The following is a 25,046-nucleotide window of genomic DNA, read 5'->3' on the forward strand; positions in this document are numbered from 1 at the left end:
AGTGTGTCAGAGAGTGACAGTGAGTGTCTGAGAGTGTCAGAGAATGTCAGAGAGTGTCAGAGAGTCTCAGAGAGTGATAGAGAGTGAAAGAGACTGTCAGAGAGTGTCAGAGAGTGTCAGAGAGAGATAGAGAGTGTCAGAGAGTGATAGAGAGTGAAAGAGACTGCCAGAGAGTGATAGAGAGTGTCAGAGAGAGATAGAGAGTGTCAGAGAATGTCAGAGAGTGATAGAGAGTGATAGAGAGTGTCAAAGAGTGACAGAGTGTGTCAGAGAGTGACAGTGAGTGTCTGAGAGTGTCAGAGAATGTCAGAGAGTGTCAGAGAGTGACAGAGAGTGATGGAGACTGTCAGAGAGTGTCAGAGAGATAAGAGAGTGATAGAGAGTGTCAGAGAGAGATATAGAGTGTCAGAGAGTGTCAGAGAGTGATAGAGAGTGATAGAGTGTGTCAGAGAGTGATAGTGAGTGTCTGAGAGTGATAGAGAGTGATAGAGTGTGTCAGAGAGTGATAGTGAGTGTCTGAGAGTGTCAGAGAGTGTCAGAGAGTGTCAGAGATTGTCAGAGAGTGACAGAGAGTGACAGAGAGTGAAGGAGACTGTCAGAGAGTGTCAGAGAGTTTCAGAAAGTGTCAGAGAGTGATAGAGAGTGTCAGAGAGTGATAGAGAGTGTCAGAGAGTGATAGAGAGTGATGGAGACTGTCAGAGAGTGTCAGAGAGATATAGAGAGTGATAGAGAGTGTCAGAGAGTGTCAGAGAGAGATTGAGAGTGTCTGAGAGTGTCAGAGAGTGTCAGAGAGTGTCAGAGAGTGTCAGAGAGTGATCGAGAGTGATGGAGACTGTCAGAGAGTGTCAGAGAGTGTCAGAGAGTGTTAGAGAGTGTCAGAGAGTGATAGAGAGTGTCAAAGAGTGAGAGAGAGTGTCAGAGAGTGATAGTGAGTGTCTGAGAGTGTCAGAGAGTGTCAGAGAGTGATAGAGAGTGATGGAGACTGTCAGAGAGTGTAAGAGAGTGTAAGAACGTTTCAGAGAGATATAGAGAGTGATAGAGAGTGTCAGAGACTGTCAGAGAGCGATAGTGAGTGTCTGAGAGTGTCAGAGAGTTTCCGAGAGTGATGGAGAGTCAGAGAGAGTCAGAGAGTGACAGAGAGTCGCAGAGAGTGTCAGAGAGTGACAGAGAGTGTCCGAGAGTGATAGAGAGTGTCAGAGAGTGATAGTGAGTGTCTGAGAGTGTCTGAGATTGTCAGAGATTGATAGAGAGTGATAGAGATTGTCAGAGAGTGTCAGAGAGTGATAGGGAGTGTCAGAGAGTGTCAGAGAGTGATAGAGAGTGTCCGAGAGTGATAGAGAGTGTCAGAGAGTGATAGTGAGTGTCTGAGAGTGTCTGAGATTGTCAGAGATTGATAGAGAGTGATAGAGACTGTCAGAGAGTGTCAGAGAGAGATTGAGAGTGTCAGAGGGTGTCATAGAGTGATAGAGAATGTCAGAGAAAGACAGTGAATGTCAGAGAGTGTCAGAGAGTGTCAGAGAGTTATAGTGAGTGATAGAGAGTTTCTGAGATTGGCAGAGCGTGGTAGTGCGTGGTAGTGAGTGTCAGAGAGTGACAGAGAGTGATAGAGAGTGATAGAGAGTGATAGTAAGAGTCTGAGTGTGTCTGAGAGTGTCAGAGAGAGTCAGAGAGTGATAGAGAGTGAAAGTGACTGTCAGAGAGTTTCAGAGAGAGATAGAGAGTGTCTGAGAGTGTCAGAGAGTGTCAGAGAGTGATAGAGAGTGATAGAGACTGTCAGAGGGTGTCGGAGAGAAATAGAGGGTGATAGAGAGTGTCAGAGAGTGATAGTGAGTGTCAGAGAGTGTCAGAGAGTGATAGTGAGTGATAGAGAGTGTCAGAGAGTGATAGAGAGTGATAGAGACTGTCAGAGAGTGATAGTGAGTGTCTGAGAGTGTCAGAGAGTGTCAGAGAGTGAAAGAGACTGTCAGAGAGTGTCAGAGAGAGATAGAGAGTGATAGAGAGTGAAAGAGACTGTCAGAGAGTGTCAGAGAGAGATAGAGAGTGATAGAGAGTGTCAGAGAGTGTCAGAGACTGATAGAGAGTGTCAGAGAGTGATAGTGAGTGTCTGAGAGTGTCTGAGAGTGTCAGAGAGTGTCAGAGAGTGATAGAGAGTGAAAGAGACTGTCAGAGAGTGTCAGAGAGAGATAGAGAGTGTCAGAGAGTGTCAGAGAGTGATAGAGAGTGTCAGAGAAAGATAGTGAATGTCAGAGAGTGTCAGAGAGTGTCAGAGAGTGTCAGATAGTTATAGTGAGTGATAGAGAGTTTCTGAGATTGGCAGAGAGTGGTAGTGAGTGTCAGAGAGTGACAGAGAGTGATAGAGAGTGTCAGAGAGTGTCAGAGAGTGATAGAGAGTGATAGAGAGTGATAGAGAGTGTCAAAGAGTGACAGAGTGTGTCAGAGAGTGACAGTGAGTGTCTGAGAGTGTCAGAGAATGTCAGAGAGTGTCAGAGAGTGACAGAGAGTGATGGAGACTGTCAGAGAGTGTCAGAGAGATAAGAGAGTGATAGAGAGTGTCAGAGAGTGTCAGAGAGTGTCAGAGATTGTCAGAGAGTGATAGAGAGTGAAGGAGACTGTCAGAGAGTGTCAGAGAGTGTCAGAAAGTGTCAGAGAGTGATAGAGAGTGTCAGAGAGTGATAGAGAGTGTCAGAGAATGATAGAGAGTGATGGAGACTGTCAGAGAGTGTCAGAGAGATATAGAGAGTGATAGAGAGTGTCAGAGAGTGTCAGAGAGAGATTGAGAGTGTCTGAGAGTGTCAGAGAGTGTCAGAGAGTGTCAGAGAGTGATCGAGAGTGATGGAGACTGTCAGAGAGTGTCAGAGTGTGTCAGAGAGTGTTAGAGAGTGTCAAAGAGTGATAGTGAGTGTCTGAGAGTGTCTGAGATTGTCAGAGATTGATAGAGAGTGATAGAGACTGTCAGAGAGTGTCAGAGAGTGATAGAGAGTGTCCGAGAGTGATAGAGAGTGTCAGAGAGTGATAGTGAGTGTCTGAGAGTGTCTGAGATTGTCAGAGATTGATAGAGAGTGATAGAGACTGTCAGAGAGTGTCAGAGAGAGATTGAGAGTGTCAGAGAGTGTCAGAGAGTGATAGAGAGTGTCAGAGAGTGATAGAGAGTGTCAGAGAGTGATAGAGAGTAAAAGAGACTGTCAGAGAGTGTCAGAGAGAGATAGAGAGTGATAGAGAGTGAAAGAGACTGTCAGAGAGTGTCAGAGAGAGATAGAGAGTGATAGAGAGTGTCAGAGAGTGTCAGAGAGTGATAGAGAGTGTCAGAGAGTGATAGTGAGTGTCTGAGAGTGTCTGAGAGTGTCAGAGAGTGTCAGAGAGTGATAGAGAGTGAAAGAGACTGTCAGAGACTGTCAGAGAGTGTCAGAGAGAGATAGAGAGTGTCAGAGAGTGTCAGAGAGTGATAGAGAGTGTCAGAGAGTGATAGTGAGTGTCTGAGAGTGTCTGAGAGTGTCAGAGAGTGTCAGAGAGTGATAGAGAGTGAAAGAGACTGTCAGAGAGTGTCAGAGAGAGATAGAGAGTGTCAGAGAGTGTCAGAGAGAGATAGAGAGTGTCAGAGAGAGATAGAGACTGTCAGGGAGTGTCAGAGAGAGATAGTGAATGTCAGAGAGTGTCAGAGAGTGTCAGAGAGTGTCAGAGAGTTATAGTGAGTGATAGAGAGTTTCTGAGATTGGCAGAGAGTGGTAGTGAGTGTCAGAGTGTCAGAGAGTGATAGAGAGTGTTAGAGAGTGATAGTAAGAGTCTGAGTGTGTCTGAGAGTGTCAGAGAGTGTCAGAGAGTGATAGAGAGTGATAGAGAGTGAAAGAGACTGTCAGAGTGTGTCAGAGAGTGTCAGAGAGAGATAGAGAGTGTCAGAGAGTGATAGAGAGTGAAAGAGACTGCAAGAGAGTGATAGAGAGTGTCAGAGAGAGATAGAGAGTGTCAGAGAGTGTCAGAGAGTGATAGAGAGTGATAGAGAGTGTCAGAGAGTGATAGAGAGTGTCAGAGAGTGATAGTGAGTGTCTGAGAGTGTCAGAGAGTGTCAGAGAGTGAGAGAGAGTGATGGAGACTGTCAGAGAGTGTCAGAGAGATATAGAGAGTGATAAAGAGTGTCAGAGAGTGTCAGAGAGAGATCGAGAGTGTCAGAGAGTGTCAGAGAGTGATAGAGAGTGATAGAGAGTGTCAGAGAGTGATAGAGAGTGTCAGAAAGTGATAGTGAGTGTCTGAGAGTGTCTGAGAGTGTCTGAGATTGTCAGAGAGTGTCAGAGAGTGATAGAGAGTGAAAGAGACTGTCAGAGAGTGTCAGAGAGAGATAGAGAGTGATAGAGAGTGTCAGAGAGTGTCAGAGAGTGATAGAGAGTGTCAGAGAGTGATAGTGAGTGTCTGAGAGTGTCTGAGAGTGTCTGAGAGTGTCAGAGAGTGATAGAGAGTGAAAGAGACTTTCAGAGAGTGTCAGAGAGAGATAGAGAGTGTCAGAGAGTGTCATAGAGTGATAGAGAATGTCAGAGAAAGACAGTGAATGTCAGAGAGTGTCAGAGAGTGTCAGAGAGTTATAGTGAGTGATAGAGAGTTTCTGAGATTGGCAGAGCGTGGTAGTGCGTGGTAGTGAGTGTCAGAGAGTGTCAGAGAGTGATAGAGAGTGATAGAGAGTGATAGTAAGAGTCTGAGCGTGTCTGAGAGTGTCAGAGAGAGTCAGAGAGTGATAGAGAGTGAATGTGACTGTCAGAGAGTTTCAGAGAGAGATAGAGAGTGTCTGAGAGTGTCAGAGAGTGTCAGAGAGTGATAGAGAGTGATAGAGACTGTCAGAGGGTGTCGGAGAGAGATAGAGGGTGATAGAGAGTGTCAGAGAGTGATAGTGAGTGTCAGAGAGTGTCAGAGAGTGATAGTGAGTGATAGAGAGTGTCAGAGAGTGATAGAGAGTGATAGAGACTGTCAGAGAGTGATAGTGAGTGTCTGAGAGTGTCAGAGAGTGTCAGAGAGTGATAGAGAGTGAAAGAGACTGTCAGAGAGTGTCAGAGAGAGATAGAGATTGATAGAGAGTGAAAGAGACTGTCAGAGAGTGTCAGAGAGAGATAGAGAGTGATAGAGAGTGTCAGAGAGTGTCAGAGAGTGATAGAGAGTGTCAGAGAGTGATAGTGAGTGTCTGAGAGTGTCTGAGAGTGTCAGAGAGTGTCAGAGAGTGATAGAGAGTGAAAGTGACTGTCAGAGAGTTTCAGAGAGAGATAGAGAGTGTCTGAGAGTGTCAGAGAGTGTCAGAGAGTGATAGAGAGTGAAAGAGACTGTCAGAGAGTGTCAGAGAGAGATAGAGAGTGATAGAGAGTGAAAGAGACTGACAGAGAGTGTCAGAGAGAGATAGAGAGTGATAGAGAGTGATAGTGAGTGTCAGAGAGTGTCAGAGAGTGATAGAGAGTGTCAGAGTGTGATAGTGAGTGTCAGAGAGTGTCAGAGAGTGTCAGAGAGTGAGAGAGAGTGATGGAGACTGTCAGAGCGTGTCAGAGAGATATAGAGAGTGATAGAGAGTGTCAGAGAGTGTCAGAGAGAGATAGAGAGTGTCAGAGAGTGTCAGAGAGTGATAGAGAGTGATAGAGAGTGTCAGAGAGTGATAGAGAGTGTCAGAGAGTGATAGTGAGTGTCTGAGAGTGTCTGAGAGTGTCTGAGATTGTCAGAGAGTGTCAGAGAGTGATAGAGAGTGAAAGAGACTGTCAGAGAGTGTCAGAGAGAGATAGAGAGTGATAGAGAGTGAAAGAGACTGTCAGAGAGTGTCAGAGAGAGATAGAGAGTGATAGAGAGTGATAGAGAGTGTCAGAGAGTGTCAGAGAGTGATAGAGAGTGTCAGAGAGTGATATTGAGTGTCTGAGAGTGTCTGAGAGTGTCTGAGAGTGTCAGAGAGTGTCAGAGAGTGATAGAGAGTGAAAGAGACTTTCAGAGAGTGTCAGAGAGAGATAGAGAGTGTCAGAGAGTGTCAGAGAGTGATAGAGAATGTCAGAGAAAGACAGTGAATGTCAGAGAGTGTCAGAGAGTGTCAGAGAGTTATAGTGAGTGATAGAGAGTTTCTGAGATTGGCAGAGCGTGGTAGTGAGTGTCAGAGAGTGTCAGAGAGTGTCAGAGAGTGATAGAGAGTGATAGAGAGTAATAGTAAGATTCTGAGTGTGTCTGAGAGAGTCAGAGAGTGTCAGAGAGTGATAGAGAGTGAAAGTGACTGTCAGAGAGTTTCAGAGAGAGATAGAGAGTGTCTGAGAGTGTCAGAGAGTGTCAGAGAGTGAAAGAGAGTGAAAGAGACTGTCAGAGAATGTCAGAGAGTGTCAGAGAGAGAAAGTGAGTGTCTGTGAGTGTCTGAGAGTGTCAGAGAGTCTCAGAGAGTGATAGAGAGTGAAAGAGACTGTCAGAGAGTGTCAGAGAGTGCCAGAGAGAGATAGAGAGTGTCAGAGAGTGATAGAGAGTGATAGAGAGTGTCAAAGAGTGACAGAGTGTGTCAGAGAGTGACAGTGAGTGTCTGAGAGTGTCAGAGAATGTCAGAGAGTGTCAGAGAGTCTCAGAGAGTGATAGAGAGTGAAAGAGACTGTCAGAGAGTGTCAGAGAGTGTCAGAGAGAGATAGAGAGTGTCAGAGAGTGATAGAGAGTGAAAGAGACTGCCAGAGAGTGATAGAGAGTGTCAGAGAGAGATAGAGAGTGTCAGAGAGTGTCAGAGAGTGATAGAGAGTGTCAAAGAGTGACAGAGTGTGTCCGAAAGTGACAGTGAGTGTCTGAGAGTGTCAGAGAATGTCAGAGAGTGTCAGAGAGTGACAGAGAGTGATGGAGACTGTCAGAGAGTGTCAGAGAGATAAGAGAGTGATAGAGATTGTCAGAGAGAGATATAGAGTGTCAGAGAGTGTCAGAGAGTGATAGAGAGTGATAGAGTGTGTCAGAGAGTGATAGTGAGTGTCTGGGAGTGTCAGAGAGTGTCAGAGAGTGTCAGAGATTGTCAGAGAGTGATAGAGAGTGAAGGAGACTGTCAGAGAGTGTCAGAAAGTGTCAGAGAGTGATGGAGAGTGTCAGAGAGTGATAGAGAGTGTCAGAGAGTGATGGAGAGTGATGGAGACTGTCAGAGAGTGTCAGAGAGATATAGAGAGTGATAGAGAGTGTCAGAGAGTGTCAGAGAGAGATTGAGAGTGTCTGAGAGTGTCAGAGAGTGTCAGAGAGTGTCAGAGAGTGATCGAGAGTGATGGAGACTGTCAGAGAGTGTCAGAGAGTGTTAGAGAGTGTCAGAGAGTGATAGAGAGTGTCAAAGAGTGAGAGAGAGTGTCAGAGAGTGATAGTGAGTGTCTGAGAGTGTCAGAGAGTGTCAGAGAGTGATAGAGAGTGATGGAGACTGTCAGAGAGTGTAAGAGAGTGTAAGAACGTGTCAGAGAGATATAGAGAGTGATAGAGAGTGTCAGAGAGTGTCAGAGAGCGATAGTGAGTGTCTGAGAGTGTCAGAGAGTTTCCGAGAGTGATGGAGAGTCAGAGAGAGTCAGAGAGTGACAGAGAGTCGCAGAGAGTGTCAGAGAGTGACAGAGAGTGTCAGAGATTGTCAGAGAGTGTCAGAGAGTGATAGGGAGTGTCAGAGTGTGTCAGAGAGTGATAGAGAGTGTCCGAGAGTGATAGAGAGTGTCAGAGAGTGATAGTGAGTGTCTGAGAGTGTCTGAGATTGTCAGAGATTGATAGAGAGTGATAGAGACTGTCAGAGAGTGTCAGAGAGAGATTGAGAGTGTCAGAGAGTGTCAGAGAGTGATAGAGAGTGTCAGAGAGTGATAGAGAGTAAAATAGACTGTCAGAGAGTGTCAGAGAGAGATAGAGAGTGATAGAGAGTGAAAGAGACTGTCAGAGAGTGTCAGAGAGAGATAGAGAGTGATAGAGAGTGTCAGAGAGTGTCAGAGAGTGATAGAGAGTGTCAGAGAGTGATAGTGAGTGTCTGAGAGTGTCTGAGAGTGCTAGAGAGTGTCAGAGAGTGATAGAGAGTGAAATAGACTGTCGGCGAGTGTCAGAGAGAGATCGAGAGTGTCAGAGAGTGTAAGAGAGAGATAGAGAGTGTCAGAGAGTGTCAGAGAGAGATAGAGACTGTCAGAGAGTGTCAGAGAGAGATAGTGAATGTCAGAGTGTGTCAGAGAGTGTCAGAGAGTGTCAGAGAGTTATAGTGAGTGATAGAGAATTTCTGAGATTGGCAGAGAGTGGTAGTGAGTGTCAGAGAGTGTCAGAGAGTGATAGAGAGTGTTAGAGAGTGATAGTAAGAGTCTGAGTGTGTCTGAGAGTGTCAGAGAGTGTCAGAGAGTGATAGAGAGTGATAGAGAGTGAAAGAGACTGTCAGAGAGTGTCAGAGAGAGATAGAGTGTGTCAGAGAGTGTCAGAGAGAGATAGAGAGTGTCAGAGAGTGATAGAGAGTGAAAGAGACTGCAAGAGAGTGATAGAGAGTGTCAGAGAGAGATAGAGAGTGTCAGAGAGTGTCAGAGAGTGATAGAGAGTGATAGAGAGTGTCAGAGAGTGATAGAGAGTGTCAGAGAGTGATAGTGAGTGTCTGAGAGTGTCAGAGAGTGTCAGAGAGTGAGAGAGAGTGATGGAGACTGTCAGAGAGTGTCAGAGAGATATAGAGAGTGATAAAGAGTGTCAGAGAGTGTCAGAGAGAGATAGAGAGTGTCAGAGAGTGTCAGAGAGTGATAGAGAGTGATAGAGAGTGTCAGAGAGTGATAGAGAGTGTCAGAGAGTGATAGTGAGTGTCTGAGAGTGTCTGAGAGTTTCTGAGATTGTCAGAGAGTGTCAGAGAGTGATAGAGAGTGAAAGAGACTTTCAGAGAGTGTCAGAGAGAGATAGAGAGTGATAGAGAGTGATAGAGCGTGTCAGAGAGTGTCAGAGAGTGATAGAGAGTGTCAGAGAGTGATAGTGAGTGTCTGAGAGTGTCTGAGAGTGTCAGAGAGTGATAGAGAGTGAAAGAGACTTTCAGAGAGTGTCAGAGAGAGATAGAGAGTGTCAGAGAGTGTCATAGAGTGATAGAGAATGTCAGAGAAAGACAGTGAATGTCAGAGAAAGTCAGAGAGTGTCAGAGAGTTATAGTGAGTGATAGAGAGTTTCTGAGATTGGCAGAGCGTGGTAGTGCGTGGTAGTGAGTGTCAGAGAGTGTCAGAGAGTGATAGAGAGTGATAGAGAGTGATAGTAAGAGTCTGAGTGTGTCTGAGAGTGTCAGAGAGAGTCAGAGAGTGATAGAGAGTGAAAGTGACTGTCAGAGAGTTTCAGAGAGAGATAGAGAGTGTCTGAGAGTGTCAGAGAGTGTCAGAGAGTGATAGAGAGTGATAGAGACTGTCAGAGGTTGTCGGAGAGAGATAGAGGGTGATAGAGAGTGTCAGAGAGTGATAGTGAGTGTCAGAGAGTGTCAGAGAGTGATAGTGAGTGATAGAGAGTGTCAGAGAGTGATAGAGAGTGATAGAGACTGTCAGAGAGTGATAGTGAGTGTCTGAGAGTGTCAGAGAGTGTCAGAGAGTGATAGAGAGTGAAAGAGACTGTCAGAGAGTGTCAGAGAGAGATAGAGAGTGATAGAGAGTGAAAGAGACTGTCAGAGAGTGTCAGAGAGAGACAGAGAGTGATAGAGAGTGTCAGAGAGTGTCAGAGAGTGATAGAGAGTGTCAGAGAGTGATAGTGAGTGTCTGAGAGTGTCTGAGAGTGTCAGAGAGTGTCAGAGAGTGATAGAGAGTGAAAGAGACTGTCAGAGAGTGTCAGAGAGAGATAGAGAGTGTCAGAGATTGTCAGAGAGTGATAGAGAGTGTCAGAGAAAGATAGTGAATGTCAGAGAGTGTCAGAGAGTGTCAGAGAGTGTCAGAGAGTTATAGTGAGTGATAGAGAGTTTCTGAGATTGGCAGAGAGTGGTAGTGAGTGTCAGAGAGTTTCAGAGAGTGATAGAGAGTGTTAGAGAGTGATAGTAAGAGTCTGAGTGTGTCTGAGAGTGTCAGAGAGTGTCAGAGAGTGATAGAGAGTGATAGAGAGTGAAAGAGACTGTCAGAGTGTGTCAGAGAGTGTCAGAGAGAGATAGAGAGTGTCAGAGAGTGATAGAGAGTGAAAGAGACTGCAAGAGAGTGATAGAGAGTGTCAGAGAGAGATAGAGAGTGTCAGAGAGTGTCAGAGAGTGACAGAGAGTGATAGAGAGTGTCAGAGAGTGCTGGAGAGTGTCAGAGAGTGATAGTGAGTGTCTGAGAGTGTCAGAGAGTGTCAGAGAGTGAGAGAGTGTGATGGAGACTGTCAGAGAGTGTCAGAGAGATATAGAGAGTGATAGAGAGTGTCAGAGAGTGTCAGAGAGAGATAGAGAGTGTCAGAGAGTGTCAGAGAGTGATAGAGAGTGATAGAGAGTGTCAGAGAGTGATAGAGAGTGTCAGAGAGTGATAGTGAGTGTCTGAGAGTGTCTGAGAGTGTCTGAGATTGTCAGAGAGTGTCAGAGAGTGATAGAGAGTGAAAGAGACTGTCAGAGAGTGTCAGAGAGAGATAGAGTGATAGAGAGTGAAAGAGACTGTCAGAGAGTGTCAGAGAGAGATAGAGAGTGATAGAGAGTGTCAGAGAGTGTCAGAGAGTGATAGAGAGTGTCAGAGAGTGATATTGAGTGTCTGAGAGTGTCTGAGAGTGTCAGAGAGTGTCAGAGAGTGATAGAGAGTGAAAGAGACTTTCAGAGAGTGTCAGAGAGAGATAGAGAGTGTCAGAGAGTGTCAGAGAGTGATAGAGAATGTCAGAGAAAGACAGTGAATGTCAGAGAGTGTCAGAGAGTGTCAGAGAGTTATAGTGAGTGATAGAGAGTTTCTGAGATTGGCAGAGCGTGGTAGTGAGTGTCAGAGAGTGATAGAGAGTGATAGAGAGTGATAGAGAGTGATAGTAAGAATCTGAGTGTGTCTGAGAGTGTCAGAGAGTGTCAGAGAGTGATAGAGAGTGAAAGTGACTGTCAGAGAGTTTAAGAGAGAGATAGAGAGTGTCTGAGAGTGTCAGAGAGTGTCAGAGAGTGAAAGAGAGTGAAAGAGACTGTCAGAGAATGTCAGAGAGTGTCAGAGAGAGAAAGTGAGTGTCTGTGAGTGTCTGAGAGTGTCAGAGAGTCTCAGAGAGTGATAGAGAGTGAAAGAGACTGTCAGAGAGTGTCAGAGAGTGTCAGAGAGAGATAGAGAGTGTCAGAGAGTGATAGAGAGTGAAAGAGACTGCCAGAGAGTGATAGAGAGTGTCAGAGAGAGATAGAGAGTGTCAGAGAGTGTCACAGAGTGATAGAGAGTGATAGAGAGTGTCAAAGAGTGACAGAGTGTGTCAGAGAGTGACAGTGAGTGTCAGAGAATGTCAGAGAGTGTCAGAGAGTGACAGAGAGTGATGGAGACTGTCAGAGAGTGTCAGAGAGATAAGAGAGTGTCAGAGAGTGTCAGAGAGTGATAGAGAGTGTCAGAGAGTGATAGTGAGTGTCTGAGAGTGTCTGAGAGTGTCAGAGAGTGTCAGAGAGTGATAGAGAGTGAAAGAGACTGTCAGAGAGTGTCAGAGAGAGATAGAGAGTGTCAGAGATTGTCAGAGAGTGATAGAGAGTGTCAGAGAAAGATAGTGAATGTCAGAGAGTGTCAGAGAGTGTCAGAGAGTGTCAGAGAGTTATAGTGAGTGATAGAGAGTTTCTGAGATTGGCAGAGAGTGGTAGTGAGTGTCAGAGAGTTTCAGAGAGTGATAGAGAGTGTTAGAGAGTGATAGTAAGAGTCTGAGTGTGTCTGAGAGTGTCAGAGAGTGTCAGAGAGTGATAGAGAGTGATAGAGAGTGAAAGAGACTGTCAGAGTGTGTCAGAGAGTGTCAGAGAGAGATAGAGAGTGTCAGAGAGTGATAGAGAGTGAAAGAGACTGCAAGAGAGTGATAGAGAGTGTCAGAGAGAGATAGAGAGTGTCAGAGAGTGTCAGAGAGTGACAGAGAGTGATAGAGAGTGTCAGAGAGTGCTGGAGAGTGTCAGAGAGTGATAGTGAGTGTCTGAGAGTGTCAGAGAGTGTCAGAGAGTGAGAGAGTGTGATGGAGACTGTCAGAGAGTGTCAGAGAGATATAGAGAGTGATAGAGAGTGTCAGAGAGTGTCAGAGAGAGATAGAGAGTGTCAGAGAGTGTCAGAGAGTGATAGAGAGTGATAGAGAGTGTCAGAGAGTGATAGAGAGTGTCAGAGAGTGATAGTGAGTGTCTGAGAGTGTCTGAGAGTGTCTGAGATTGTCAGAGAGTGTCAGAGAGTGATAGAGAGTGAAAGAGACTGTCAGAGAGTGTCAGAGAGAGATAGAGTGATAGAGAGTGAAAGAGACTGTCAGAGAGAGTCAGAGAGAGATAGAGAGTGATAGAGAGTGTCAGAGAGTGTCAGAGAGTGATAGAGAGTGTCAGAGAGTGATATTGAGTGTCTGAGAGTGTCTGAGAGTGTCAGAGAGTGTCAGAGAGTGATAGAGAGTGAAAGAGACTTTCAGAGAGTGTCAGAGAGAGATAGAGAGTGTCAGAGAGTGTCAGAGAGTGATAGAGAATGTCAGAGAAAGACAGTGAATGTCAGAGAGTGTCAGAGAGTGTCAGAGAGTTATAGTGAGTGATAGAGAGTTTCTGAGATTGGCAGAGCGTGGTAGTGAGTGTCAGAGAGTGATAGAGAGTGATAGAGAGTGATAGAGAGTGATAGTAAGAGTCTGAGTGTGTCTGAGAGTGTCAGAGAGTGTCAGAGAGTGATAGAGAGTGAAAGTGACTGTCAGAGAGTTTAAGAGAGAGATAGAGAGTGTCTGAGAGTGTCAGAGAGTGTCAGAGAGTGAAAGAGAGTGAAAGAGACTGTCAGAGAATGTCAGAGAGTGTCAGAGAGAGAAAGTGAGTGTCTGTGAGTGTCTGAGAGTGTCAGAGAGTCTCAGAGAGTGATAGAGAGTGAAAGAGACTGTCAGAGAGTGTCAGAGAGAGATAGAGAGTGTCAGAGAGTGATAGAGAGTGAAAGAGACTGCCAGAGAGTGATAGAGAGTGTCAGAGAGAGATAGAGAGTGTCAGAGAGTGTCACAGAGTGATAGAGAGTGATAGAGAGTGTCAAAGAGTGACAGAGTGTGTCAGAGAGTGACAGTGAGTGTCAGAGAATGTCAGAGAGTGTCAGAGAGTGTCAGAGAGTGATGGAGACTGTCAGAGAGTGTCAGAGAGATAAGAGAGTGATAGAGAGTGTCAGAGAGTGTCAGAGAGAGATATAGAGTGTCAGAGAGTGTCAGAGAGTGATAGAGAGTGATAGAGTGTGTCAGAGAGTGATAGTGAGTGTCTGAGAGTGTCAGAGAGTGTCAGAGAGTGTCAGAGATTGTCAGAGAGTGATAGAGAGTGAAGGAGACTGTCAGAGAGTGTCAGAGAGTGTCAGAAAGTGTCAGAGAGTGATAGAGAGTGTCAGAGAGTGATAGAGAGTGTCAGAGAGTGATAGAGAGTGATGGAGACTGTCAGAGAGTGTCAGAGAGATATAGAGAGTGATAGAGAGTGTCAGAGAGTGTCAGAGAGAGATTGAGAGTGTCTGAGAGTGTCAGAGAGTGTCAGAGAGTGTCAGAGAGTGTCAGAGAGTGATCGAGAGTGATGGAGACTGTCAGAGAGTGTCAGAGAGTGTCAGAGAGTGTTAGAGAGTGTCAGAGAGTGATAGAGAGTGTCAAAGAGTGATAGAGAGTGTCAGAGAGTGATAGCGAGTGTCTGAGAGTGTCAGAGAGTGTCAGAGAGTGATAGAGAGTGATGGAGACTGTCAGAGAGTGTAAGAGAGTGTAAGAACGTGTCAGAGAGATATAGAGAGTGATAGAGAGTGTCAGAGAGTGTCAGAGAGTGTCAGAGAGTGATCGAGAGTGATGGAGACTGTCAGAGAGTGTCAGAGAGTGTCAGAGAGTGTTAGAGAGTGTCAGAGAGTGATAGAGAGTGTCAAAGAGTGATAGAGAGTGTCAGAGAGTGATAGTGAGTGTCTGAGAGTGTCAGAGAGTGTCAGAGAGTGATAGAGAGTGATGGAGACTGTCAGAGAGTGTAAGAGAGTGTAAGAACGTGTCAGAGAGTTATAGTGAGTGATAGAGAGTTTCTGAGATTGGCAGAGAGTGGTAGTGAGTGTCAGAGAGTGTCAGCGAGTGATAGAGGGTGTTAGAGAGTGATAGTAAGAGTCTGAGTGTGTCTGAGAGTGTCAGAGAGTGATAGAGAGTGATAGAGAGTGAAAGAGACTGTCAGAGTGTGTCAGAGAGTGTCAGAGAGAGATAGAGAGTGTCAGAGAGTGATAGAGAGTGAAAGAGACTGCAAGAGAGTGATAGAGAGTGTCAGAGAGAGATAGAGAGTGTCAGAGAATGTCAGAGAGTGATAGAGAGTGATAGAGAGTGTCAGAGAGTGATAGAGAGTGTCAGAGAGTGATAGTGAGTGTCTGAGAGTGTCAGAGAGTGTCAGAGAGTGAGAGAGTGTGATGGAGACTGTCAGAGAGTGTCAGAGAGATATAGAGAGTGATAGAGAGTGTCAGAGAGTGTCAGAGAGAGATAGAGAGTGTCAGAGAGTGTCAGAGAGTGATAGAGAGTGTCAGAGAGTGATAGTGAGTGTCAGAGAGTGTCAGAGAGTGATAGTGAGTGATAGAGAGTGTCAGAGAGTGATAGAGAGTGATAGAGACTGTCAGAGAGTGATAGTGAGTGTCTGAGAGTGTCAGAGAGTGTCAGAGAGTGATAGAGAGTGAAAGAGACTGTCAGAGAGTGTCAGAGAGAGATAGAGAGTGATAGAGAGTGAAAGAGACTGTCAGAGAGTGTCAGAGAGAGACAGAGAGTGATAGAGAGTGTCAGAGAGTGTCAGAGAGTGATAGAGTGTGTCAGAGAGTGATAGTGAGTGTCTGAGAGTGTCTGAGAGTGTCAGAGAGTGTCAGAGAGTGATAGAGAGTGAAAGAGACTGTCAGAGAGTGTCAGAGAGAGATAGAGAGTGTCAGAGATTGTCAGAGAGTGATAGAGAGTGTCAGAGAAAGATAGTGAATGTCAGAGAGTGTCAGAGAGTGTCAGAGAGTGTCAGAGAGTTATAGTGAGTGATAGAGAGTTTCTGAGATTGGCAGAGAGTGGTAGTGAGTGTCAGAGAGTTTCAGAGAGTGATAGAGAGTGTTAGAGAGTGATAGTAAGAGTCTGAGTGTGCCTGAGAGTGTCAGAGAGTGTCAGAGAGTGATAGAGAGTGATAGAGAGTGAAAGAGACTGTCAGAGTGTGTCAGAGAGTGTCAGAGAGAGATAGAGAGTGTCAGAGAGTGATAGAGAGTGAAAGAGACTGCAAGAGAGTGATAGAGAGTGTCAGAGAGAGATAGAGAGTGTCAGAGAGTGTCAGAGAGTGACAGAGAGTGATAGAGAGTGTCAGAGAGTGCTGGAGAGTGTCAGAGAGTGATAGTGAGTGTCTGAGAGTGTCAGAGAGTGTCAGAGAGTGAGAGAGTGTGATGGAGACTGTCAGAGAGTGTCAGAGAGATATAGAGAGTGATAGAGAGTGTCAGAGAGTGTCAGAGAGAGATAGAGAGTGTCAGAGAGTGTCAGAGAGTGATAGAGAGTGATAGAGAGTGTCAGAGAGTGATAGAGAGTGTCAGAGAGTGATAGTGAGTGTCTGAGAGTGTCTGAGAGTGTCTGAGATTGTCAGAGAGTGTCAGAGAGTGATAGAGAGTGAAAGAGACTGTCAGAGAGTGTCAGAGAGAGATAGAGTGATAGAGAGTGAAAGAGACTGTCAGAGAGTGTCAGAGAGAGATAGAGAGTGATAGAGAGTGTCAGAGAGTGTCAGAGAGTGATAGAGAGTGTCAGAGAGTGATATTGAGTGTCTGAGAGTGTCTGAGAGTGTCAGAGAGTGTCAGAGAGTGATAGAGAGTGAAAGAGACTTTCAGAGAGTGTCAGAGAGAGATAGAAAGTGTCAGAGAGTGTCAGAGAGTGATAGAGAATGTCAGAGAAAGACAGTGAATGTCAGAGAGTGTCAGAGAGTGTCAGAGAGTTATAGTGAGTGATAGAGAGTTTCTGAGATTGGCAGAGCGTGGTAGTGAGTGTCAGAGAGTGATAGAGAGTGATAGAGAGTGATAGAGAGTGATAGTAAGAGTCTGAGTGTGTCTGAGAGTGTCAGAGAGTGTCAGAGAGTGATAGAGAGTGAAAGTGACTGTCAGAGAGTTTCAGAGAGAGATAGAGAGTGTCTGAGAGTGTCAGAGAGTGTCAGAGAGTGAAAGAGAGTGAAAGAGACTGTCAGAGAATGTCAGAGAGTGTCAGAGAGAGAAAGTGAGTGTCTGTGAGTGTCTGAGAGTGTCAGAGAGTCTCAGAGAGTGATAGAGAGTGAAAGAGACTGTCAGAGAGTGTCAGAGAGTGTCAGAGAGAGATAGAGAGTGTCAGAGAGTGATAGAGAGTGAAAGAGACTGCCAGAGAGTGATAGAGAGTGTCAGAGAGAGATAGAGAGTGTCAGAGAGTGTCACAGAGTGATAGAGAGTGATAGAGAGTGTCAAAGAGTGACAGAGTGTGTCAGAGAGTGACAGTGAGTGTCAGAGAATGTCAGAGAGTGTCAGAGAGTGACAGAGAGTGATGGAGACTGTCAGAGAGTGTCAGAGAGATAAGAGAGTGATAGAGAGTGTCAGAGAGTGTCAGAGAGAGATATAGAGTGTCAGAGAGTGTCAGAGAGTGATAGAGAGTGATAGAGTGTGTCAGAGAGTGATAGTGAGTGTCTGAGAGTGTCAGAGAGTGTCAGAGAGTGTCAGAGATTGTCAGAGAGTGATAGAGAGTGAAGGAGACTGTCAGAGAGTGTCAGAGAGTGTCAGAAAGTGTCAGAGAGTGATAGAGAGTGTCAGAGAGTGATAGAGAGTGTCAGAGAGTGATAGAGAGTGATGGAGACTGTCAGAGAGTGTCAGAGAGATATAGAGAGTGATAGAGAGTGTCAGAGAGTGTCAGAGAGAGATTGAGAGTGTCTGAGAGTGTCAGAGAGTGTCAGAGAGTGTCAGAGAGTGATCGAGAGTGATGGAGACTGTCAGAGAGTGTCAGAGAGTGTCAGAGAGTGTTAGAGAGTGTCAGAGAGTGATAGAGAGTGTCAAAGAGTGATAGAGAGTGTCAGAGAGTGATAGCGAGTGTCTGAGAGTGTCAGAGAGTGTCAGAGAGTGATAGAGAGTGATGGAGACTGTCAGAGAGTGTAAGAGAGTGTAAGAACGTGTCAGAGAGATATAGAGAGTGATAGAGAGTGTCAGAGAGTGTCAGAGAGTGTCAGAGAGTGATCGAGAGTGATGGAGACTGTCAGAGAGTGTCAGAGAGTGTCAGAGAGTGTTAGAGAGTGTCAGAGAGTGATAGAGAGTGTCAAAGAGTGATAGAGAGTGTCAGAGAGTGATAGTGAGTGTCTGAGAGTGTCAGAGAGTGTCAGAGAGTGATAGAGAGTGATGGAGACTGTCAGAGAGTGTAAGAGAGTGTAAGAACGTGTCAGAGAGTTATAGTGAGTGATAGAGAGTTTCTGAGATTGGCAGAGAGTGGTAGTGAGTGTCAGAGAGTGTCAGCGAGTGATAGAGAGTGTTAGAGAGTGATAGTAAGAGTCTGAGTGTGTCTGAGAGTGTCAGAGAGTGATAGAGAGTGATAGAGAGTGAAAGAGACTGTCAGAGTGTGTCAGAGAGTGTCAGAGAGAGATAGAGAGTGTCAGAGAGTGATAGAGAGTGAAAGAGACTGCAAGAGAGTGATAGAGAGTGTCAGAGAGAGATAGAGAGTGTCAGAGAATGTCAGAGAGTGATAGAGAGTGATAGAGAGTGTCAGAGAGTGATAGAGAGTGTCAGAGAGTGATAGTGAGTGTCTGAGAGTGTCAGAGAGTGTCAGAGAGTGAGAGAGTGTGATGGAGACTGTCAGAGAGTGTCAGAGAGATATAGAGAGTGATAGAGAGTGTCAGAGAGAGTCAGAGAGAGATAGAGAGTGTCAGAGAGTGTCAGAGAGTGATAGAGAGTGATAGAGAGTGTCAGAGAGTGATAGAGAGTGTCAGAGAGTGATAGTGAGTGTCTGAGAGTGTCTGAGAGTGTCTGAGATTGTCAGAGAGTGTCAGAGAGTGATAGAGAGTGAAAGAGACTGTCAGAGAGTGTCAGAGAGAGATAGAGAGTGACAGAGAGAGTGAAAGAGACTGTCAGAGAGTGTCAGAGAGAGATAGAGAGTGATAGAGAGTGTCAGAGAGTGTCAGAGAGTGATAGAGAGTGTCAGAGAGTGATATTGAGTGTCTGAGAGTGTCTGAGAGTGTCAGAGAGTGATAGAGAGTGAAAGAGACTTTCAGAGAGTGTCAGAGAGAGATAGAGAGTGTCAGAGAGTGTCAGAGAGTGATAGAGAATGTCAGAGAAAGACAGTGAATGTCAGAGAGTGTCAGAGAGTGTCAGAGAGTTATAGTGAGTGATAGAGAGTTTCTGAGATTGGCAGAGCGTGGTAGTGAGTGTCAGAGAGTGTCAGAGAGTGTCAGAGAGTGATAGAGAGTGATAGAGAGTGATAGAGAGTGATAGAGAGTGATAGTAAGAGTCTGAGTGTGTCTGAGAGTGTCAGAGAGTGTCAGAGAGTGATAGAGAGTGAAAGTGACTGTCAGCGAGTTTCAGAGAGAGATAGAGAGTGTCTGAGAGTGTCAGAGAGTGTCAGAGAGTGAAAGAGAGTGAAAGAGACTGTCAGAGAATGTCAGAGAGTGTCAGAGAGAGAAAGTGAGTGTCTGTGAGTGTCTGAGAGTGTCAGAGAGTCTCAGAGAGTGATAGAGAGTGAAAGAGACTGTCAGAGAGTGTCAGAGAGTGTCAGAGAGAGATAGAGAGTGTCAGAGAGTGATAGAGAGTGAAAGAGACTGCCAGAGAGTGATAGAGAGTGTCAGAGAGAGATAGAGAGTGTCAGAGAGTGTCAGAGAGTGATAGAGAGTGATAGAGAGTGTCAAAGAGTGACAGAGTGTGTCAGAGAGTGACAGTGAGTGTCAGAGAATGTCAGAGAGTGTCAGAGAGTGACAGAGAGTGATGGAGACTGTCAGAGAGTGTCAGAGAGATAAGAGAGTGATAGAGAGTGTCAGAGAGAGATATAGAGTGTCAGAGAGTGTCAGAGAGTGATAGAGAGTGATAGAGTGTGTCAGAGAGTGATAGTGAGTGTCTGAGAGTGTCAGAGAGTGTCAGACAGTGTCAGAGATTGTCAGAGAGTGATAGAGAGTGAAGGAGACTGTCAGAGAGTGTCAGAAAGTGTCAGAGAGTGATAGAGAGTGTCAGAGAGTGATAGAGAGTGTCAGAGAGTGATAGAGAGTGATGGAGACTGTCAGAGAGTGTCAGAGAGATATAGAGAGTGATAGAGAGTGTCAGAGAGTGTCAGAGAGAGATTGAGAGTGTCTGAGAGTGTCAGAGAGTGTCAGAGAGTGTCAGAGAGTGTCAGAGAGTGATCGAGAGTGATGGAGACTGTCAGAGAGTGTCAGAGAGTGTCAGAGAGTGTTAGAGAGTGTCAGAGAGTGATAGAGAGTGTCAAAGAGTGAGAGAGAGTGTCAGAGAGTGATAGTGAGTGTCTGAGAGTGTCAGAGAGTGTCAGAGAGTGATAGAGAGTGATGGAGACTGTCAGAGAGTGTAAGAGAGTGTAAGAACGTGTCAGAGAGATATAGAGAGTGATAGAGAGTGTCAGAGAGTGTCAGAGAGTGTCAGAGAGTGATCGAGAGTGATGGAGACTGTCAGAGAGTGTCAGAGAGTGTCAGAGAGTGTTAGAGAGTGTCAGAGAGTGTTAGAGAGTGTCAAAGAGTGATAGAGAGTGTCAGAGAGTGATAGTGAGTGTCTGAGAGTGTCAGAGAGTGTCAGAGAGTGATAGAGAGTGATGGAGACTGTCAGAGAGTGTAAGAGAGTGTAAGAACGTGTCAGAGAGTTATAGTGAGTGATAGAGAGTTTCTGAGATTGGCAGAGAGTGGTAGTGAGTGTCAGAGAGTGTCAGAGAGTGATAGAGAGTGTTAGAGAGTGATAGTAAGAGTCTGAGTGTGTCTGAGAGTGTCAGAGAGTGTCAGAGAGTGATAGAGAGTGATAGAGAGTGAAAGAGACTGTCAGAGTGTGTCAGAGAGTGTCAGAGAGAGATAGAGAGTGTCAGAGAGTGATAGAGAGTGAAAGAGACTGCAAGAGAGTGATAGAGAGTGTCAGAGAGAGATAGAGAGTGTCAGAGAGTGTCAGAGAGTGATAGAGAGTGATAGAGAGTGTCAGAGAGTGATAGAGAGTGTCAGAGAGTGATAGTGAGTGTCTGAGAGTGTCAGAGAGTGTCAGAGAGTGAGAGAGTGTGATGGAGACTGTCAGAGAGTGTCAGAGAGATATAGAGAGTGATAGAGAGTGTCAGAGAGTGTCAGAGAGAGATAGAGAGTGTCAGAGAGTGTCAGAGAGTGATAGAGAGTGATAGAGAGTGTCAGAGAGTGATAGAGAGTGTCAGAGAGTGATAGTGAGTGTCTGAGAGTGTCTGAGAGTGTCTGAGATTGTCAGAGAGTGTCAGAGAGTGATAGAGAGTGAAAGAGACTGTCAGAGAGTGTCAGAGAGAGATAGAGAGTGATAGAGAGTGAAAGAGACTGTCAGAGAGTGTCAGAGAGAGATAGAGAGTGATAGAGAGTGTCAGAGAGTGTCAGAGAGTGATAGAGAGTGTCAGAGAGTGATATTGAGTGTCTGAGAGTGTCTGAGAGTGTCAGAGAGTGTCAGAGAGTGATAGAGAGTGAAAGAGACTTTCAGAGAGTGTCAGAGAGATAGATAGAGAGTGTCAGAGAGTGTCAGAGAGTGATAGAGAATGTCAGAGAAAGACAGTGAATGTCAGAGAGTGTCAGAGAGTTATAGTGAGTGATAGAGAGTTTCTGAGATTGGCAGAGCGTGGTAGTGAGTGTCAGAGAGTGTCAGAGAGTGTCAGAGAGTGATAGAGAGTGATAGAGAGTGATAGAGAGTGATAGTAAGAGTCTGAGTGTGTCTGAGAGTGTCAGAGAGTGTCAGAGAGTGATAGAGAGTGAAAGTGACTGTCAGAGAGTTTCAGAGAGAGATAGAGAGTGTCTGAGAGTGTCAGAGAGTGTCAGAGAGTGAAAGAGAGTGAAAGAGACTGTCAGAGAATGTCAGAGAGTGTCAGAGAGAGAAAGTGAGTGTCTGTGAGTGTCTGAGAGTGTCAGAGAGTGTCAGAGAGTGATAGAGAGTGAAAGAGACTGCCAGAGAGTGATAGAGAGTGTCAGAGAGAGATAGAGAGTGTCAGAGAGTGTCAGAGAGTGATAGAGAGTGATAGAGAGTGTCAAAGAGTGACAGAGTGTGTCAGAGAGTGACAGTTAGTGTCAGAGAATGTCAGAGAGTGTCAGAGAGTGACAGAGAGTGATGGAGACTGTCAGAGAGTGTCAGAGAGATAAGAGAGTGATAGAGAGTGTCAGAGAGTGTCAGAGAGAGATATAGAGTGTCAGAGAGTGTCAGAGAGTGATAGAGAGTGATAGAGTGTGTCAGAGAGTGATAGTGAGTGTCTGAGAGTGTCAGAGAGTGTCAGAGAGTGTCAGAGATTGTCAGAGAGTGATAGAGAGTGAAGGAGACTGTCAGAGAGTGTCAGCGAGTGTCAGAAAGTGTCAGAGAGTGATAGAGAGTGTCAGAGAGTGATAGAGAGTGTCAGAGAGTGATAGAGAGTGATGGAGACTGTCAGAGAGTGTCAGAGAGATATAGAGAGTGATAGAGAGTGTCAGAGAGTGTCAGAGAGAGATTGAGAGTGTCTGAGAGTGTCAGAGAGTGTCAGAGAGTGTCAGAGAGTGATAGAGAGTGTCAGAGAGTGATAGTGAGTGTCTGAGAGTGTCTGAGAGTGTCTGAGAGTGTCAGAGAGTGATAGAGAGTGAAAGAGACTTTCAGAGAGTGTCAGAGAGAGATAGAGAGTGTCAGAGAGTGTCATAGAGTGATAGAGAATGTCAGAGAAAGACAGTGAATGTCAGAGAGTGTCAGAGAGTGTCAGAGAGTTATAGTGAGTGATAGAGAGTTTCTGAGATTGGCAGAGCGTGGTAGTGCGTGGTAGTGAGTGTCAGAGAGTGTCAGAGAGTGATAGAGAGTGATAGAGAGTGATAGTAAGAGTCTGAGTGTGTCTGAGAGTGTCAGAGAGAGTCAGAGAGTGATAGAGAGTGAAAGTGACTGTCAGAGAGTTTCAGAGAGAGATAGAGAGTGTCTGAGAGTGTCAGAGAGTGTCAGAGAGTGATAGAGAGTGATAGAGACTGTCAGAGGGTGTCGGAGAGAGATAGAGGGTGATAGAGAGTGTCAGAGAGTGATAGTGAGTGTCAGAGAGTGTCAGAGAGTGATAGTGAGTGCTAGAGAGTGTCAGAGAGTGATAGAGAGTGATAGAGACTGTCAGAGAGTGATAGTGAGTGTCTGAGAGTGTCAGAGAGTGTCAGAGAGTGAAAGAGAGTGAAAGAGACTGTCAGAGAATGTCAGAGAGTGTCAGAGAGAGAAAGTGAGTGTCTGTGAGTGTCTGAGAGTGTCAGAGAGTCTCAGAGAGTGATAGAGAGTGAAAGAGACTGTCAGAGAGTGTCAGAGAGTGTCAGAGAGAGATAGAGAGTGTCAGAGAGTGATAGAGAGTGAAAGAGACTGCCAGAGAGTGATAGAGAGTGTCAGAGAGAGATAGAGAGTGTCAGAGAGTGTCAGAGAGTGATAGAGAGTGATAGAGAGTGTCAAAGAGTGACAGAGTGTGTCAGAGAGTGACAGTGAGTGTCAGAGAATGTCAGAGAGTGTCAGAGAGTGACAGAGAGTGATGGAGACTGTCAGAGAGTGTCAGAGAGATAAGAGAGTGATAGAGAGTGTCAGAGAGAGATATAGAGTGTCAGAGAGTGTCAGAGAGTGATAGAGAGTGATAGAGTGTGTCAGAGAGTGATAGTGAGTGTCTGAGAGTGTCAGAGAGTGTCAGACAGTGTCAGAGATTGTCAGAGAGTGATAGAGAGTGAAGGAGACTGTCAGAGAGTGTCAGAAAGTGTCAGAGAGTGATAGAGAGTGTCAGAGAGTGATAGAGAGTGTCAGAGAGTGATAGAGAGTGATGGAGACTGTCAGAGAGTGTCAGAGAGATATAGAGAGTGATAGAGAGTGTCAGAGAGTGTCAGAGAGAGATTGAGAGTGTCTGAGAGTGTCAGAGAGTGTCAGAGAGTGTCAGAGAGTGTCAGAGAGTGATCGAGAGTGATGGAGACTGTCAGAGAGTGTCAGAGAGTGTCAGAGAGTGTTAGAGAGTGTCAGAGAGTGATAGAGAGTGTCAAAGAGTGAGAGAGAGTGTCAGAGAGTGATAGTGAGTGTCTGAGAGTGTCAGAGAGTGTCAGAGAGTGATAGAGAGTGATGGAGACTGTCAGAGAGTGTAAGAGAGTGTAAGAACGTGTCAGAGAGATATAGAGAGTGATAGAGAGTGTCAGAGAGTGTCAGAGAGTGTCAGAGAGTGATCGAGAGTGATGGAGACTGTCAGAGAGTGTCAGAGAGTGTCAGAGAGTGTTAGAGAGTGTCAGAGAGTGTTAGAGAGTGTCAAAGAGTGATAGAGAGTGTCAGAGAGTGATAGTGAGTGTCTGAGAGTGTCAGAGAGTGTCAGAGAGTGATAGAGAGTGATGGAGACTGTCAGAGAGTGTAAGAGAGTGTAAGAACGTGTCAGAGAGTTATAGTGAGTGATAGAGAGTTTCTGAGATTGGCAGAGAGTGGTAGTGAGTGTCAGAGAGTGTCAGAGAGTGATAGAGAGTGTTAGAGAGTGATAGTAAGAGTCTGAGTGTGTCTGAGAGTGTCAGAGAGTGTCAGAGAGTGATAGAGAGTGATAGAGAGTGAAAGAGACTGTCAGAGTGTGTCAGAGAGTGTCAGAGAGAGATAGAGAGTGTCAGAGAGTGATAGAGAGTGAAAGAGACTGCAAGAGAGTGATAGAGAGTGTCAGAGAGAGATAGAGAGTGTCAGAGAGTGTCAGAGAGTGATAGAGAGTGATAGAGAGTGTCAGAGAGTGATAGAGAGTGTCAGAGAGTGATAGTGAGTGTCTGAGAGTGTCAGAGAGTGTCAGAGAGTGAGAGAGTGTGATGGAGACTGTCAGAGAGTGTCAGAGAGATATAGAGAGTGATAGAGAGTGTCAGAGAGTGTCAGAGAGAGATAGAGAGTGTCAGAGAGTGTCAGAGAGTGATAGAGAGTGATAGAGAGTGTCAGAGAGTGATAGAGAGTGTCAGAGAGTGATAGTGAGTGTCTGAGAGTGTCTGAGAGTGTCTGAGATTGTCAGAGAGTGTCAGAGAGTGATAGAGAGTGAAAGAGACTGTCAGAGAGTGTCAGAGAGAGATAGAGAGTGATAGAGAGTGAAAGAGACTGTCAGAGAGTGTCAGAGAGAGATAGAGAGTGATAGAGAGTGTCAGAGAGTGGCAGAGAGTGATAGAGAGTGTCAGAGAGTGATATTGAGTGTCTGAGAGTGTCTGAGAGTGTCAGAGAGTGTCAGAGAGTGATAGAGAGTGAAAGAGACTTTCAGAGAGTGTCAGAGAGATAGATAGAGAGTGTCAGAGAGTGTCAGAGAGTGATAGAGAATGTCAGAGAAAGACAGTGAATGTCAGAGAGTGTCAGAGAGTTATAGTGAGTGATAGAGAGTTTCTGAGATTGGCAGAGCGTGGTAGTGAGTGTCAGAGAGTGTCAGAGAGTGTCAGAGAGTGATAGAGAGTGATAGAGAGTGATAGAGAGTGATAGTAAGAGTCTGAGTGTGTCTGAGAGTGTCAGAGAGTGTCAGAGAGTGATAGAGAGTGAAAGTGACTGTCAGAGAGTTTCAGAGAGAGATAGAGAGTGTCTGAGAGTGTCAGAGAGTGTCAGAGAGTGAAAGAGAGTGAAAGAGACTGTCAGAGAATGTCAGAGAGTGTCAGAGAGAGAAAGTGAGTGTCTGTGAGTGTCTGAGAGTGTCAGAGAGTGTCAGAGAGTGATAGAGAGTGAAAGAGACTGCCAGAGAGTGATAGAGAGTGTCAGAGAGAGATAGAGAGTGTCAGAGAGTGTCAGAGAGTGATAGAGAGTGATAGAGAGTGTCAAAGAGTGACAGAGTGTGTCAGAGAGTGACAGTTAGTGTCAGAGAATGTCAGAGAGTGTCAGAGAGTGACAGAGAGTGATGGAGACTGTCAGAGAGTGTCAGAGAGATAAGAGAGTGATAGAGAGTGTCAGAGAGTGTCAGAG

Source organism: Heterodontus francisci, chromosome 18, assembly GCF_036365525.1.
Source record: "Heterodontus francisci isolate sHetFra1 chromosome 18, sHetFra1.hap1, whole genome shotgun sequence".
In the NCBI taxonomy this organism is placed as follows: domain Eukaryota; kingdom Metazoa; phylum Chordata; class Chondrichthyes; order Heterodontiformes; family Heterodontidae; genus Heterodontus; species Heterodontus francisci.